The sequence below is a fragment of the Nymphalis io genome, chromosome 14 (genome assembly GCF_905147045.1).
Source record: "Nymphalis io chromosome 14, ilAglIoxx1.1, whole genome shotgun sequence".
NCBI lineage: Eukaryota > Metazoa > Arthropoda > Insecta > Lepidoptera > Nymphalidae > Nymphalis > Nymphalis io.
This window is the reverse complement of record NC_065901.1, coordinates 3,463,523-3,478,770: the sequence shown is the minus strand read 5'-3', so window position 1 is coordinate 3,478,770 and position 15,248 is coordinate 3,463,523. Positions and strand designations below refer to the sequence as shown.

Sequence of the window (15,248 nt, the reverse complement as noted above, 5' to 3'; positions counted from 1 at the left end):
GTGGCAGGAGGGCGTTACCTCACTATTCCGTGCAGGTACTTACCGAAGCACCCATGTCCAGTAAGCACCTGAGTCAGTCTGAAGGTCAGTGTGCCGCCTTTTCTCGTTACCCAGCGACTCAAGTGGGGACGGATCGCCTCCACTGTCGCCAGGCCTGCTGATGGGGACCTCAGATCCTCCTCCCACCTGCGAATCAGGGCTTGCTGGGCGAGAGTCCTGATTCGCACCACCTCCTCCAACCCTGGACGGTCGCCACGCGACCTCACTTCCGCCCGGAACCGGTACACTTCCGCGAGCACCTCCGCCTGGAGCTCCCAAGGCGGATCGCCCGCGAGAAGTGTTGCCGCCGTCCACGACACCGTACGATATCCGCGTATCACCCTCACCGCTATGATTCTTTGCGGCCTTTGCAAGAGAACCTTGTTCCGAGCGGTGAGAGCGTCCACCCAGATGGGAGCACCGTACAGAGCCATGGACCGCACAACACCGGCGTATAATCGCCGGCATGGCGTTTCCGGCCCTCCTACATTTGGTAGGAGCCGGCTTAAGGCAGCAGCAGCGTTGATGAGCTTCGGGCCAAGTTGGACAAAATGCTGCCCGAAGCTCCATCTTCCGTCCAGGGTCAGGCCCAGATACTTCATGTGGGCCTGCACCTTAATCACCGTCCCTTGGACGGTGATAAACGCCCCTCGAGGGGGGCCTCGACGTGGACCGTGGAATAAGAGGGCCTCCGTTTTTGAGATGGAGACCCTCAAGCCCAACATTCCTATGCGGTCCACTGTGAGCGACGTACCGACTTCGGCCAGGCGAGCCGCCTCCTGATAATTCCGCCCTGTCGCCGTGATGAGAGTGTCGTCCGCATAGCACAACACCCCCATTCTGGGAAGGACGGATGTCCGCAGGAGCCAGTCGAAGCCAACGTTCCACAGAATTGGGCCGAGAACTGACCCCTGCGGAACGCCACAGCCTACCCGACGCCGGACAAGACGCCCATCGCCCCCCTCCCAGAGGACTACCCGGTCCTGGAGGTATGCCCCCAACAGCCTCCTGAGATAGGAAGGCACCCCGTGGTATCGGAGTGCCTCCCCAATAGTCTCGAAAGGAAGACTATTGAAGGCGTTCGCAACATCTATCGATACCGCCAGAACTACGTCCCCTCGGGCCACCGCATCCGTGGTCCGGGTTTTCAGGGCGTCCAGGGCGTCGATAGTTGATCGACCCGCCCTGAACCCGTACTGTGCCTCTGACAGACCCGGCCCCACCTCGTCGAGGTGCTGAATAAGACGGGCAGCGAGAATTTTTTCGAAGAATTTGCCCGTCTCGTTCAGCAGCACAATCGGCCTGTATGCCGAGGAAGAATCTGGCGGTCGACCTTGCTTTGGCAACAAGACCAACTTTCCCTCTTTCCAAGGCTTCGGAAACTGCCCGCTGCACAGACATTGGTCGAACAGCTCCCGAAGCCTTACGCCTAGGTATTCCAGAGCGTCACATAGAACACGCCCTGGAATCCCGTCTGGGCCCGGCGCAGTGTTTTTGGCCCTCAAGCGGTCGAAGGCCACCTCCATCTCCCGCTCCGTGATCAGTGGTGGAGCCACTGTGTCGTCAATCATAGAGCGAGGGACCATCTGTGGAGGGACATGCTCACCTGGATGGGGGAAAAGTTCCCCGACCAGGCGCAGGAGGAGATCCGATGACATTGTCTCTGTCACGGGGGCACCCTGCGTGCGGAATTTTCCACGCACACCGCGGAACGGACGCCCCCAGGGGTCCCGGTTCAGGCCCGCCAGTAGTTCTTCCCTAGCTTTCTCCTTGGCCTGACTTATCGCCAGCTGTAGGTCTTTTTTCAGCTGACGATAAGCGGCCAATAGCTGTCCCTCCAAGTCCGCATCAAAACCGTTGCGCCTCCTACAACGGACGTAAGCCCTTCGCGCCCGGCTGCACGTCGCCCGAAGCTCTGCTATTTCGGGCGACCACCAATACACCTGCCGGCGCGGAGCTCTATGCCGGAATCTAGGCATGGCAGCATCGCAGACCTCTTTGAGGGCACTGCGCATGTGGCCCGCTAGCTCTTCTGCACTGGCGCCCTCCCACCTTCCTGTGGAACCCCATCGCTGTACGATGGCAGCCTCTCTGGCCAGCTCACGATCTAGCTGGCTAAGAGACCACCTTGGAAGCGTGGTTGGCACCCTAGAGGGTTCCACCGACCTGCGAGAGGTAGAGATCTCAAACCGGATGTACCTGTGGTCCGACAGAGTCTCCACCTCCTCCTCTACTTTCCAATTCAACACTCTGCGTGCTACAACATGGGTGGCGAAAGAGAGATCCACCACGGACCCCCCCTGTTGCCGCACGCACGTGTAAACCTGCCCCCTGTTGAGTAGGGACAGGCTGGAGAGAAGTGCCCACACCTGAATAGCCCTTCCTCGCGGATTCGTGGCAGGGTTGCCCCAGGCACGTGACTTAGCATTGAAGTCGCCCAAGACCAGTATCGGCCTCGGTGACTGCCTGGTCACCGCAGCTCTGATCGAGCCGAGATAAATCTCGAACTCCGCCAGGCCGCGGTTGGGAGAGAAGTACGTACCCACAACAACGAATTCTCTCCACCCTGCCACTACGTAACCCGAGCCCCTCTCAATGAGTGAGAGAGAACTCGTTTCACTCCGGGTAGTAACCACCACGGTGCCGTCCAAGTCTCCTAACCAGTTAGGTAGGGGAGGGACATAATATGGCTCGCAGGCCACAGCCAGGTCGATCTGCCACTCCGCCATGGACTGCAGCAGCAGGTCCTGCGCCGCGGCGCAGTGGTTGACGTTCGTCTGGAGGAACTTTATGTTTGTGCTCATGTTGACATTGAAGCTTCCTCCTCGGCCTGGCGCCGTCCGACATTGGTGGTAGTCTGGGTGCCTAAGACCACCGTACCCTTTGTGATGGGGGGGTTGCACTCCCCTGATCCCATCACGTGCCCAGAGGGCTTGCCAGCGTCTGCGCACACAGCACAGCGCAGTTTCTCGGTACAGCCCGCCGACTTGTGGCCATCTACGCCACACCGGAAGCATAGACCCCCCCGTTCCGCTTTGGATGGGCAAAGCACCTTCGTGTGGCCAAGGCCCATACACTTGAAGCAGCGCAAAGGGCGCTGCTCCAATACGCATACCTTGGCCGAGCTCCATCCTACGAGGAGGCGACCGGCATCTGATATCTTCTTCGCCGCTGTGAGAGGACAGGTGACGCGGACCATTCCCATATATCCGGGACCACGCTGCAACACTCCGCATCTGACTGAGTCAGGGGAGCAGTTCCCTGCACGAGCAACTGCAGCGACCAATTTATCTTTGGTGACGGAATCATCCAATCCCGTCACCTTAAGGTCCACTCGCTTTACAGGTCGAACGACGCTTGCGACACCATCCAGCACAGTGCGGAGCTTCTCAGCAAGCTTATCCGCCTGCTCCGCCTGTGCTTTCGGCAGCTCGAGGAGTCTGGCTCCCGTCGCCGATCGTCGGACCCTAAGGCCGCCACAGATTCCAATATCCTGAAGCTTAACGCCCTGCTCCGCGCGCTCCAGGATGTGAGCGTATGTAACGCCCTTCTCCTGCGCATCCGGCTGCAGAGTGACCATTACTGCAGCCCTGCGAGGAGCAACCAGCCTCGGTTTGGCCACCGGCGGAGCCTTCGCCACTGTTGATGGTACTGTGGCGGACGCTGCGGCCGAGGGGGAAGCCTTTTTTTTCTTTCCCTTTTTAACCACGGTGGACCATGATGTCTCCTGGGCCTCCCGTGGTTGGGACTCCGACGTGGTTGGGGTGGCTGATAGGCACGTAGTCGGTGCCAGCGGGACTGACTCGACTGCAGGCACCCGTTTCGGCGCCTGTGCGGGTTTCGGTGGTGGGGTCGGATGGACCACTTGCGCGTATGTAGGTGCAGTTTTCTGCACTACAGCCTGTTTCTTGTCCGCGGCCAGAGGGGGACGGAGCACTTTAGCTGGAAGGAGACGGTCCTGAATTCCTTCCATTTGAGCTTTAATCATATAGCCCACCGACGACATTATAGAGGCCTTAAATTCCTCCAAAGCCTGTGTGTCCCGCACAGTGCTGGTGGACGCCTCATTTGCCACTGCCACCGTGGTCCGCATTTCCGCAAACTCACGGCGGTGGGCTTTTAACTCAGTCTTGAGGCTGTCCACCTCCTTGCGCAGGCGGCCATTATCAGCGCGAAGCCTGCGCGTCTCTTCCGCCTCGGTCCTTGATGCCAGAGCATCTACGATGGACTGGAGCGAAGATGCAGATTCTTTGAGCTTCTTGATGAAGCCACCCTTCAGGTTGCTGGATTTCTGGGCAATCTCCAGAATAAGTGCTGCATTGCGACCAGCCTCCGCACGCAGCTCCTCTGCACCCAATTTTAGGGGATCCTCCCTACGGACCTCCGAGGAAGAGGATTCCTCAGAGTCAAGCGCGATCACAGCCGTCTCCTTACGGAAAGCCCGACTTCTCAAGGAGCGCTCAAACGCCTCCTCCCTAGCCTCGGCGGCCTTTGCTTTAAGCTCGGCTTTGGCGCGAGCGAGGCCAGTTCCGCGTCCCTTGGAAGTGAGCTTCCCCCGGCTAGCACTGTTACGTTTCGCCGCCGATCTGATTTCGGTCTCCGTATCCGAACCGGAATCAAAGAGCCCAAGGCCCACAAGTGGGCGTTTACGCCCAGCATTTGCGTCGGACGACGACAACTCCGTGTCGACGTCCATCAGAACAAAAAAAAAAAAAAAAAAAACAAAAAACCAACGAACAATCAAACGAAACAAAAGAAAACAAAAATACCCTATATAAATTTAAAAAATGAAAATAATTGAACAACAAAAACAAATCAACAAACAACAGTGAAAACCAACATAACCAATCTCAAGACGAAACAACAATCCATTTGCACAGCCGAGTTCAGAATATGTCACAACAGAAACAACAAAAACCCTTAAAGAAAGCCAAAGTAGTCGTAAAAACATCCACAACGCATAGATAACGCAGCCAAAGCCACGATGTTTCGCTTCAGTTAGTATTCGTAACTTGCTTAGCAACATTCGCTCGAGATAACGAACACGTCCGCACGCTACGACGGTCAACGACGAATCCAGCCAATTCGAACCTAGACAAGCATCACTAAGTTTTCATGTGCTTCATTTATATTGATGATTAATGTCATACTGTTTTTTAATTCCGCCATCTTTGTAGCCACTAATCCACACTGAAGATTCCCTCGGGAATAAACTCCAAACCATATCTTCATGAGACAAGGAGGCCTTTGGCCTTTTGTATATTTACAGACTGGCAATAGACTAGGTTTTATTTTAGTAATATCTTTATTTTAGAATAAAGCTCGACCCGACGAGGAGATACCACAACTAGAATCAAATTCAATACAGCTACTAAGAACCTTATATATACCAAACGTAACATATTTATGACGTATTTTTAATATTGTAGGTAGCAATTAAAAAGTATCTATAACCTAAAGTTGACGTAAGCAAACTCGCGACCATGCCGTATATAATGCTTATAAACCATAAATAAACCCACTCGGAGTAATACTATAGCTATATATCACCAACTCTATGACAAACTGAATTGTCGCACGGTAAATCATTATGTTTGACAAGTTCATTAGCAACGACAATAGATTGAAAAGGATAACACACAGGCGTGTCTGTTTATACAAAGCATTATCTTACTAAGGAGCTAAATAAGGATAATGTTGTTATTTCATAAAGTTCACGCTTTGTGTGACTTCGTTTTCAAAATGGACATAAACCTTGTTTTAGATTATCGGCTTACTAATTAGTAATCTAAAACAAGGTAGGTTTACAATCTAAGCCCAGTATACTCAATAAAGTATACCGGGCTTAGATGAAACCCTTAATCAATAACCTCTTACTAATTTACTTTAGAATTTATGGTAAGTCCAACGATAAAAAATATATTAACTCATATTAAGTAGGGATTTATCTCACAAAACCATATCGCAAAGACATAAATATAAAATAAAAAAAGACAAATCAATGGATGTATGTAATAAAAATGTATGTTAACTTTGCTTTACAATTTCAGAGCTTTCACTGTTCGACAAGGAATTTTTGTAATAAATATACATAATTATAATGGCCGTATTAAATAATTACCAACTCTTAACATACAAACTACTATTCATATAATATAATTGTTTTAGAATTCTATCACTATTTTGTACAAATGGCTTGATGAAATTATACATATTATTTATAATAAATATTCCATTAACCCTCTATTTATAGTCAACATTAAGAAATGTGCGTCGTCATCTGTTAGAGCAAATTTCCATATATTGTAATTTACTTCAACTATTTTTAGTTTAAATTACTAATCAGGTTCATGGAATATTCGAGCAATGCTACACGTGTAATTATAAATAATAGTTATATATGTGTGACTGAATTGACTTGAACTTAATATTGTAGAAACAGTGTAAAATATTCTAATCATGTTTTTCTGATTCCGATTATTTTGATACTATCTTTAATAGACCCAAAGTTATCTCGGACTAAATTCGTAAAGAATTTTTATGTTAACCTCATAAAAAACGGAACAAAATTTTTAGTTTTACTATCAAGTCTATAAAGAAATAGTTTAAAACCACTAAATATATTTTAATAATATCATAAAGTTGTTTTACGCTTTCAAAATATTTCTTTCTTCAAACGCTAATATGATCAACCAACAACGATTTTGACGTATTCCTGTAACTATGCCATTAACGTTCTATGTTATCCCTTATAAATTTCATCAACGGGGTTCAACACCCACACCCTTTAGACTAAGCCAATATTGAGTTCAAATAAATCTTTAAACAGTCAAAACAAGCTGTAAAACCACCGTTTATTCGTATTAAAATTTTATATCGTTCACTTTAATAGTTGAGATAAACTCCGAGTTTACGAGGCGAGTGGATTTCATTTGATTTACGATTCTTAACATATACTCGACTTAGCCTTATGTTCATTTAAAAAAAAGTAAATTAAACTTTAATGCGTCATGTTACAATATAATATTGCTTAATATACTTTTGGTTGCAAATCTTATCCTATTTACTTTTTATTATAACTAAATATAGCTTAAAATAATTAAAAATATATTCATCTTTCTAGATATAAATTCCGTATATCTACTTGTATTACATATAATACGCATAAATATAACATAAATATAAATATTTTCCTATTATAAATTAATAACCAATTTGTTACATTTTTTATACCAACGAATCACAAGCAGAAGCTAGTATTTTACCATACCTAATAATATTGAATAGCATTCACTCTATTGACGTAAAATTTAATGGCTTGTTAAAGTTTATAGCAGATTAAGCTTCTGGCGATTTAATTTTTTCGAGCAACTAAAGACTTAGGAAATACGACACACGTGCGCGACTTTATTATGTCTCCATAAAAATACTTGGTTATTTCTCTGTTAGTGACTTTTGTAATTCTTCAAAAAGTCCCCATTATGCAATATCAGAAACAAGAGATATAAATAATAGATAACTACAAACACACACTTATTGCAAGCTTTCGGGATAACTATAACAAAAACACGGGAAGCAAACAAGAAACTGCTAAGTAGCAGTTTCTTGTTTTTTATTCATAGCTTAAGGTGGTTTCCCATGGTGTGTGATTTTGCGGATCATTCACGCATGATCGACAACCTCGGACCGTAGCATACGAGCTCGCACCGCACATGTGAAGCTCCACAGATGATACTCTTTCCATGGTGCGTTTGCGGTCGGGCTGGTCCGAGTCCGCCCGTAATATCAAGCATTGTGGGAAGCCACCTATAGAATATAAATTAACCCACTATCACTTGTCGTGCATGTCCGTTTATTCGAAATTCGTGTGGTTTTAAATTTAAATGGAATACATAGTTGAATAGATAAATCATTATACATATAACGCTGACTAATGAGAGTGCCAAACACAAAGTGCAGACTGGTTTATTAAGATTTTAGTCATTGTATATATTACAACACAACAAATGCAAAAACTGCTCTAATGCATATATTACTTATTTGTATATTATGTAATATATAAGATAGGATTATTTTTTAGTATTTTGTAATTACGCCAGCATCTATATTATTCCGCAGAACGACGGGCAATCCTGTCGGTTTTAAGCTTGGCCTAAAGTGAGTTACGTCTAAGGCGGCTGTTGGTACATTTTAATAAACTTCTATCAAGGAAAAACATAAATTTCAAAACTATAATCTCATTTTTTATTTAATATAATTATATAAATACATTAATATCAACTTAAAAAAAGTAATTCTATCGTGACATTAATATTTACTTATGTATATCGTTATTTATGTTCAATGAATTAATATAATATCAATACAAGAAAATTATAAAATCTCAAAGTCGAAATTAGTATTCACGACGTGAGATGAGCATGAATTCGAAAACAGATTCTCAGCCGTTTCATTAGTTTTCTGTTTAAACGATATAAGGCTGTTGTTTCACTTTGGCGTGTGATGTGTTACGCGATAAAGTACTATTGTGTTAGCTATCTATGAAGTTGTTCCATAATCACAAACTCGAAATTCAAACCATTAACTATAGAATAATTAATGTTAAAAGAGAAGACGCACCAAACAGCGAGTCATAGTACGTCAGCCTTTTTATCTAATCTAGTTGATTATCGAGTTTTAAATTTATTTCTTACACTCCTACATCCGTGACGTAATTACGCATATACTCAAGTACAATTATTACCTCGTGGCTAATTAGCAGGGACTGAAATGAACATGTTGAATTCAAAAATAGTTTTCACCACGTAGCATTTTGAAATAACAAATAACTAATTCTTATTACGAACATATATTTAAGGGAATATTAATAGAACTTGGTGTTGGTGTTGAAATTTGCATTACTTCTTAAATTATACTAAAACTAGTATTGAGAGTGGGCACGAAAATAGTGCAAGAAGTTAGGCTCGAACGACTTCCGTGTAGTTCCAGCTGCAGCTGGCCGCCTGGATCGTATTGTTCACTTGTTCAGGTTAATTGAACTGTTAATTGTATTGTTATTAGAAAACTAAACGCAGAACAATTATTCAGTCATTCGATTTCATTTTAATGTAAAACCATATGTATTACAAACAGTACACTCGTTTACTTGTTTTCTAGTCATTGTATTTATTTTAAATTATTTATTTATTGGGTATGCAGTGAGCGTAGTAAATATATGTTGGGTTTTTGTTACAATTATAATATGTTTATTGTTTATTTATAAGGTGATCGTATCTTATATTACTTACTTGACATTTCCGTAAAGCTGTATAATTATGTATCTCTATGAAATCAGCTCATGACTAACACAGTCTTCATCATTTTAGATTTATATATACATACATATCTCCGTTCTAGATTTTTACACACGAATTCTAGATCTACATTAATTCGCATTTTTAATGTGTGTGGGGCACATCTTAGATCCTGTAAAAAATAAAAAAAACTCGCATCGAAGCATTCTGCCTTTCTAAATTAAAAAAAAATACGAATCGGCCTTATCACTAACAGTGTTATCTTCCAGGCAACAATAAATCAATCGAGCATAGTGTACACTAACAATTAACGTAAAATTATAATCTATTAATTATTTATAGAATTTAGTTAGGACTCGGTAGTTATGATTAATTGTTATGGGTGTCGCATCGTAGTGAAGGAATGACCTTAAGTGTACTCAGACATTTAATTTAAACTATACCATTCGAATGCATCTAGAAAAAAATCTACATTTTTATGATGTCCAATTTTGTAATATCATTTCAATGGGCATATTAATAAATTAAGCTTCGCATCCCACTATGCCAACACTAGCATCACGTCAATGTCTTTGCTTGGAACTCATATTATATTTATTTATCAATTGTTCAATCAGTAACGTTAAAAAAAACTACATCAAACTTTAACTGCAGCTTTTAAATATCTCAAAAATCATATATATTTATTAAACAAACCAGTCATTGTAGCAGAGTGCTCGAATGATCTCCAAACCTTCTCAAGATGAGATGAAGTCCTTACCGATTATTAAATAAGTAAGTAAGTAAGAGTAAGTATTTTTAAATAGCCTCTAGGCTATTTAAAAAAATATATCACATGTACAGACTCGAATCTAAAACATTTTAAACTTACGGACGGAGAAAAATTATGCGGCGTTTTTTGACAGCACAATCGATTCAATCCAATTAACTAATATTATGAGTAATAAATTAACTTATTAATCGGAAATTTCACTAAATTCTAAACGGAATATCGATTTCGTTTAAATATTTAAATATCCAGACAATATTATATATTAAGGTATTTATTATAAATGAATAACACAATTTATGAATATGGCTATTGAATTAAGCGTTAAAACATCCGAAACTAAATGAAAACAATATAAAGATATCATTTTGAATAAAGGATTGTATATATTTGAGATAATTAAGGAAATGGAATAAATTAAAGCCTGTGGTCAGACTGCATATTGATAATGGCATCATATTTTTTTCTTATTATTAAAAAAAAAAAGGTAGACTAGATGTGACAATTAAAGTGCCAGTCTACCTATGTGGTAGATATATTTTCTATTACATCCTTAAAATACCCTAACAGTCTAATTGATTATTGATATTCATTTACATAGTGGTAGGACTTTGGTAACTAGTAGGAACAAAGGTACCTATTATTCTGCCCCAGTGTTATAGTGCAGTTTGAAGGAAGTTTGAGGCATACAAAGGACATAACATATTTTTTTTATTGTTTGTATCTTCACACACACACCCACACAAACACATGTAGTCCGCGCCTTTGGTTTATCATATTTTTAATTTTAATTCTTATTAGTAAATATTATATTAAGGTACTTGTTTTGTGTGCAGGTTTTATTACCTTGGAGCATCACAATCTAAGTTTTAGGACTAAAGCAACATAACGGTTTTAAAAGTGGTATTGTCTAATATCGAAGGCTACGGTCTCGTATTAAATGATACAAGTAGCGTCCGTATTCAGCGTACGCTTCTGATCGACGTTTCAAAGGTAGACACAGCGTCACTAAATGTCTTAGCAACGATTGCTTGCGTTATTTTTTTTTTTTTTTTAATTTTTACAATGCTACGCTAGACGAAGTTTAAGCTGCAATGGTTCGAAATAACTAAAGACGTGACCCAAAGCGTTTGAACACCGCCTACGACGTCCGACATCAGCGTTTTAAACAAACTACAACAGTATATTTCTATAGTAAGCACCCTGACGCGGCGTACAGCGTGAGTTGTGACGTTGTAAGCGGTGGATAGCGTTAATTATAGGAGACTACTAACTTTTTGTGAGAGTAAAAATACGATCTTCAAACATCATGTAGTGTGTATAATGGCAGATATAATCAGTTCTTACAGAATAGCACTGCAAGTACTTATCTGTCAGATGATAAGAACCCAATGAATTATAATTTTAAATGACTTAAATTAACTTTATATTCACAACACGATATAAATCCTTTAAATTATAGTTTTTATCTATTTTAGTACGATACTAAGAAATCGCTACAAATTAAGAAATAAACAACACTTTTATACCGACAATTCATTAAGATTTAACAGCTGATGTTAACACTCCGTCTAGACCAATAAAACCCTAAGCTATGTTAATATTATTATAATAACACTTCTAACTTCTGCTTATTCATCCAATTATAGACTAAATCTTCCTTACATATGTATATCCATGAACATAAATTCCCTTAAAAGCTATATGCCTCTTTTCCCAGAATTACTAATATATCTATTTTCTACCTTGTTAAGTCTAAAACAATTCTTGGGAGTGACAAAAACCGATTCATTCATTATATTCTTATTGTTCGTTTCCTTGAGTCTTATTAAAAAATCATTTATTTAAAAAAAAAAATTATAGAATAGGAAGGCGGACAAGCATATAGCAGATAGCATACCTGATGGTAAGTGGTCACCAACGCCCACAGACATTGGCATTGTAAGAAATGTTAACCATCGATTACATGACCAATGCGCCACCAACCTTGAACTAAGATGTTATGTCCCTTGTGCCTCTAATTACACTGGCTCACTCATCCTTCGAACCGGAACACAACAATACCAAGTATTGCTGTTTTGCGGTAGAATATCCGATGAGTGGGTGGTACCTACCCAGACGAGCTTGCACAAAGCTACCACCAGCAAATTTATGAATGCATCGTAATATTTTAATTTCGCAAACGAAATACAGATAATGTGTGAAAAAGTATATGTATAGTATTTTAATAAATTTCCAATCATAAGGAATCTAGTAGCAATGCTGTTACGTACATTTGCGTAACTTACAAGTTATTTACATATGCGTATACATACATTGCGTAACTTACAAGTTATTTATATATTTCCGATAGTGTTGCTGGTTGAATTCTAATAAATCCAGAGATTGAAAGATATAGGTCGGTCTGAACGCAACCGAGGTTGGCTCGCGCTGTCACAACAATTTTGACATGAGGAGCACGTCGCAACCGTTACGAATGAAACTCGAATCAATTTTTTTACCGTTTTTCATTTTTTTTATATTTCAGTTGCACCTAAAAAATGTTAATTGAAAATTATTGAAATCGATACTGAAATAAAATATCGATTATTGACATTTTATGTGGGATTTTTAAAACAAAAATTCTGAACCAAGACTCCAATAGAACTAGCAGAATTTTTACGGTCAATATCTAAATGTGTTTACCGCTTCTGTATAAATTTTACTTTGTTACATATTCTAAACATATCTGTTAAGTTGGAAATGGATCTGCTTAGACGAAGAAAAAAACACTTAAATAGTAAACTAGTCTCCGTCCGCGGCTTCGCCCTCTTGTGAGGGGGCGATAAGTATAATAATAATTATAATAATAATAATATCCTGGGACATTTTTCACACACGGCCATCTGATCCCAAAATAAACTTGTACAAAGCTTGTGCTATGGAAACCAAACAACTGATATACTACATATACTACTTTTCTTTTGTAAATACACACTTATATAGATATTTACACCCAGACTCAGGACAAACAGACATGTTCATGCACACAAATGTCTGTCCTGGGCGGGAATCGAACCCACAACCTTCGGCGTGAAAAGGCAAGGATCTACCAACCACGCCAACCGGCTCGTCAAAAGTAAAAGGGAAAATTATGCATAATTTCATGACAATCGATTGAGAAGAAATGAAAGTATATACTAATATCTTCATGTTGAAACGATTTATAATCTTTGAGAAAACCTAAATAGAATCCTTAGTAATGTGAAATTTTGACGTTATTACTGAACTGATTGTTTTGTCTTGTTGAAGCTACTGAACCTCACTGACATATCGCAAACCGTAACTCGATCTACATCGCATCTAAAATATGCCTTATTCCCTTGACATAAGCCTTAAATAAACTGTGACATTTATATATTATGTGTTTGACGTGCAATGTTTCAAAACATTGATACAGTAAGTCATTGCATTAGTCAGTTCTCTTTGTTACTTTATATATGATATTACAATGGACTATATCTGACAACGAAAATAGATCTCTACTGTATTCCATTCTATAGATTTTATTTATTCTGAATATTTTATCATATAACAAATCATAAGCATCTAACTTATAATGCAACTGTAACCCGTAGATTCGCTTTCTTGTAATTATTTTAATTTATTATGTTACAAGTAAATAACTAAACATACATTATTTATACTCATATATATTATTCATACTCATACTAAATAACCTCCTTGAGATGACGATCAATCAGCATTAAATATACTTACTTAAAAAAAAAGCAATAATTAGATAAATAAATGCTATAATTTAATTATAATAACATTGTAAACGAAGAGTTAGTATATCGTTCTGTCTTGATTTTTTTTATTAAGTAATTAATTATAATAAAAACATTTATTCTAAATGCCGAGAAAAAAACACAATGCCGAAAAGACAAAAAATAAAATGCGGATTCCACTCTTTATATAATTAATGTATACAAATCGTGATGCCATATTCCGTAAGATAACAAATGTCGGAATAATTGTTTGTTTTTTTTAACAAAGAAAAAAACAACTTATGTCATTCGAAATATACTTATCTAAATACACACCTGCAGTACAATAACGGACTTAGGTATAAACGTTGCTTAGTGGCTGTTTAGTTAAACACTGATTTATCTCTTTCTGTCATTATTGATTTGACACTCGAAAGAAGAAGATAGATAGTGCTTAACTAATCAGTCGCTATTTATAAGCAAGGCCGTAAGAACTCACATCTCTTGAAATGTCGAAAACCGACTTAAATGTTGTAATAATTAGTTAATTTCGTAATTATATAACATGTTATATAAATATTTAAATTCGCAAACAGTTTAGGGTGTCAATCAAGTTCTTGGCTCAGGATTTGCTCGCTACTCAAGTCAAGACTGTGACCTGTTGCGTTGGCAAAATAAATAAATAAATGTAGAACAATTCCTTGTTTACATCGTGCTGCTTTCACAGCAAACATTTGTAAAGAATGTATATCAACATTAGAGACAAAAGCGTAACGTCAGAAACACAGATTGCTAAGTTCTGGTTTATTTGATCTGGTTTTTATTAGATTATTTTCATCCAATTTTTCGGATTTTGTGTATGAATAAGCACAATCATCAGATAACTTACCAACAAACAGCAATATTGTAGTTAATATTGTTGGGTTCCGGTTTAAAGGATGTGTGAGCCTGTGTAACTAAAGGCACGAGGGACATAACATATTAGTTTCCAAATAATTGGCAAGAAATTATTAATTTTTTTTAATTTCCATGAGCTGTGGTGATCACCACTTACCACCAGGGGGCCCATTTGCCGGTCCGCTTCCTATTTTATAAAAGAAAATATTGTAAAATATAACAAGCGCATATTAGCATACAACATCGTTTGATTTTTTTTATATTTATTATTCACACAAATGCAGTTTCGATCTTTTCCTGGCATACAAATTTAATCCAATAAGATTTAATTAAAAAAAATTGTCTCTGTATTTGTATTTATATCTAAATCGATGATCATTACCTTTCCAATATTATCATATAATTAAAACATAAGTCGGATTGTTCTATTTATAGAAATTTTTATTTCTGCATAAAAATACTTACGACGTCAAACGTTAAAACATATATTTTTTAATATTC

The 15,248-nt window shown here is 39.8% G+C and overlaps 1 protein-coding gene across 5 annotated transcripts in view; it reads left to right on the top strand.

Moving 5' to 3' along the window:
• Positions 1-15,248, top strand: part of LOC126773426 (uncharacterized) — a 214,030-nt gene that overhangs the window by 195,091 nt on the left and 3,691 nt on the right. The window lies entirely within an intron of this gene.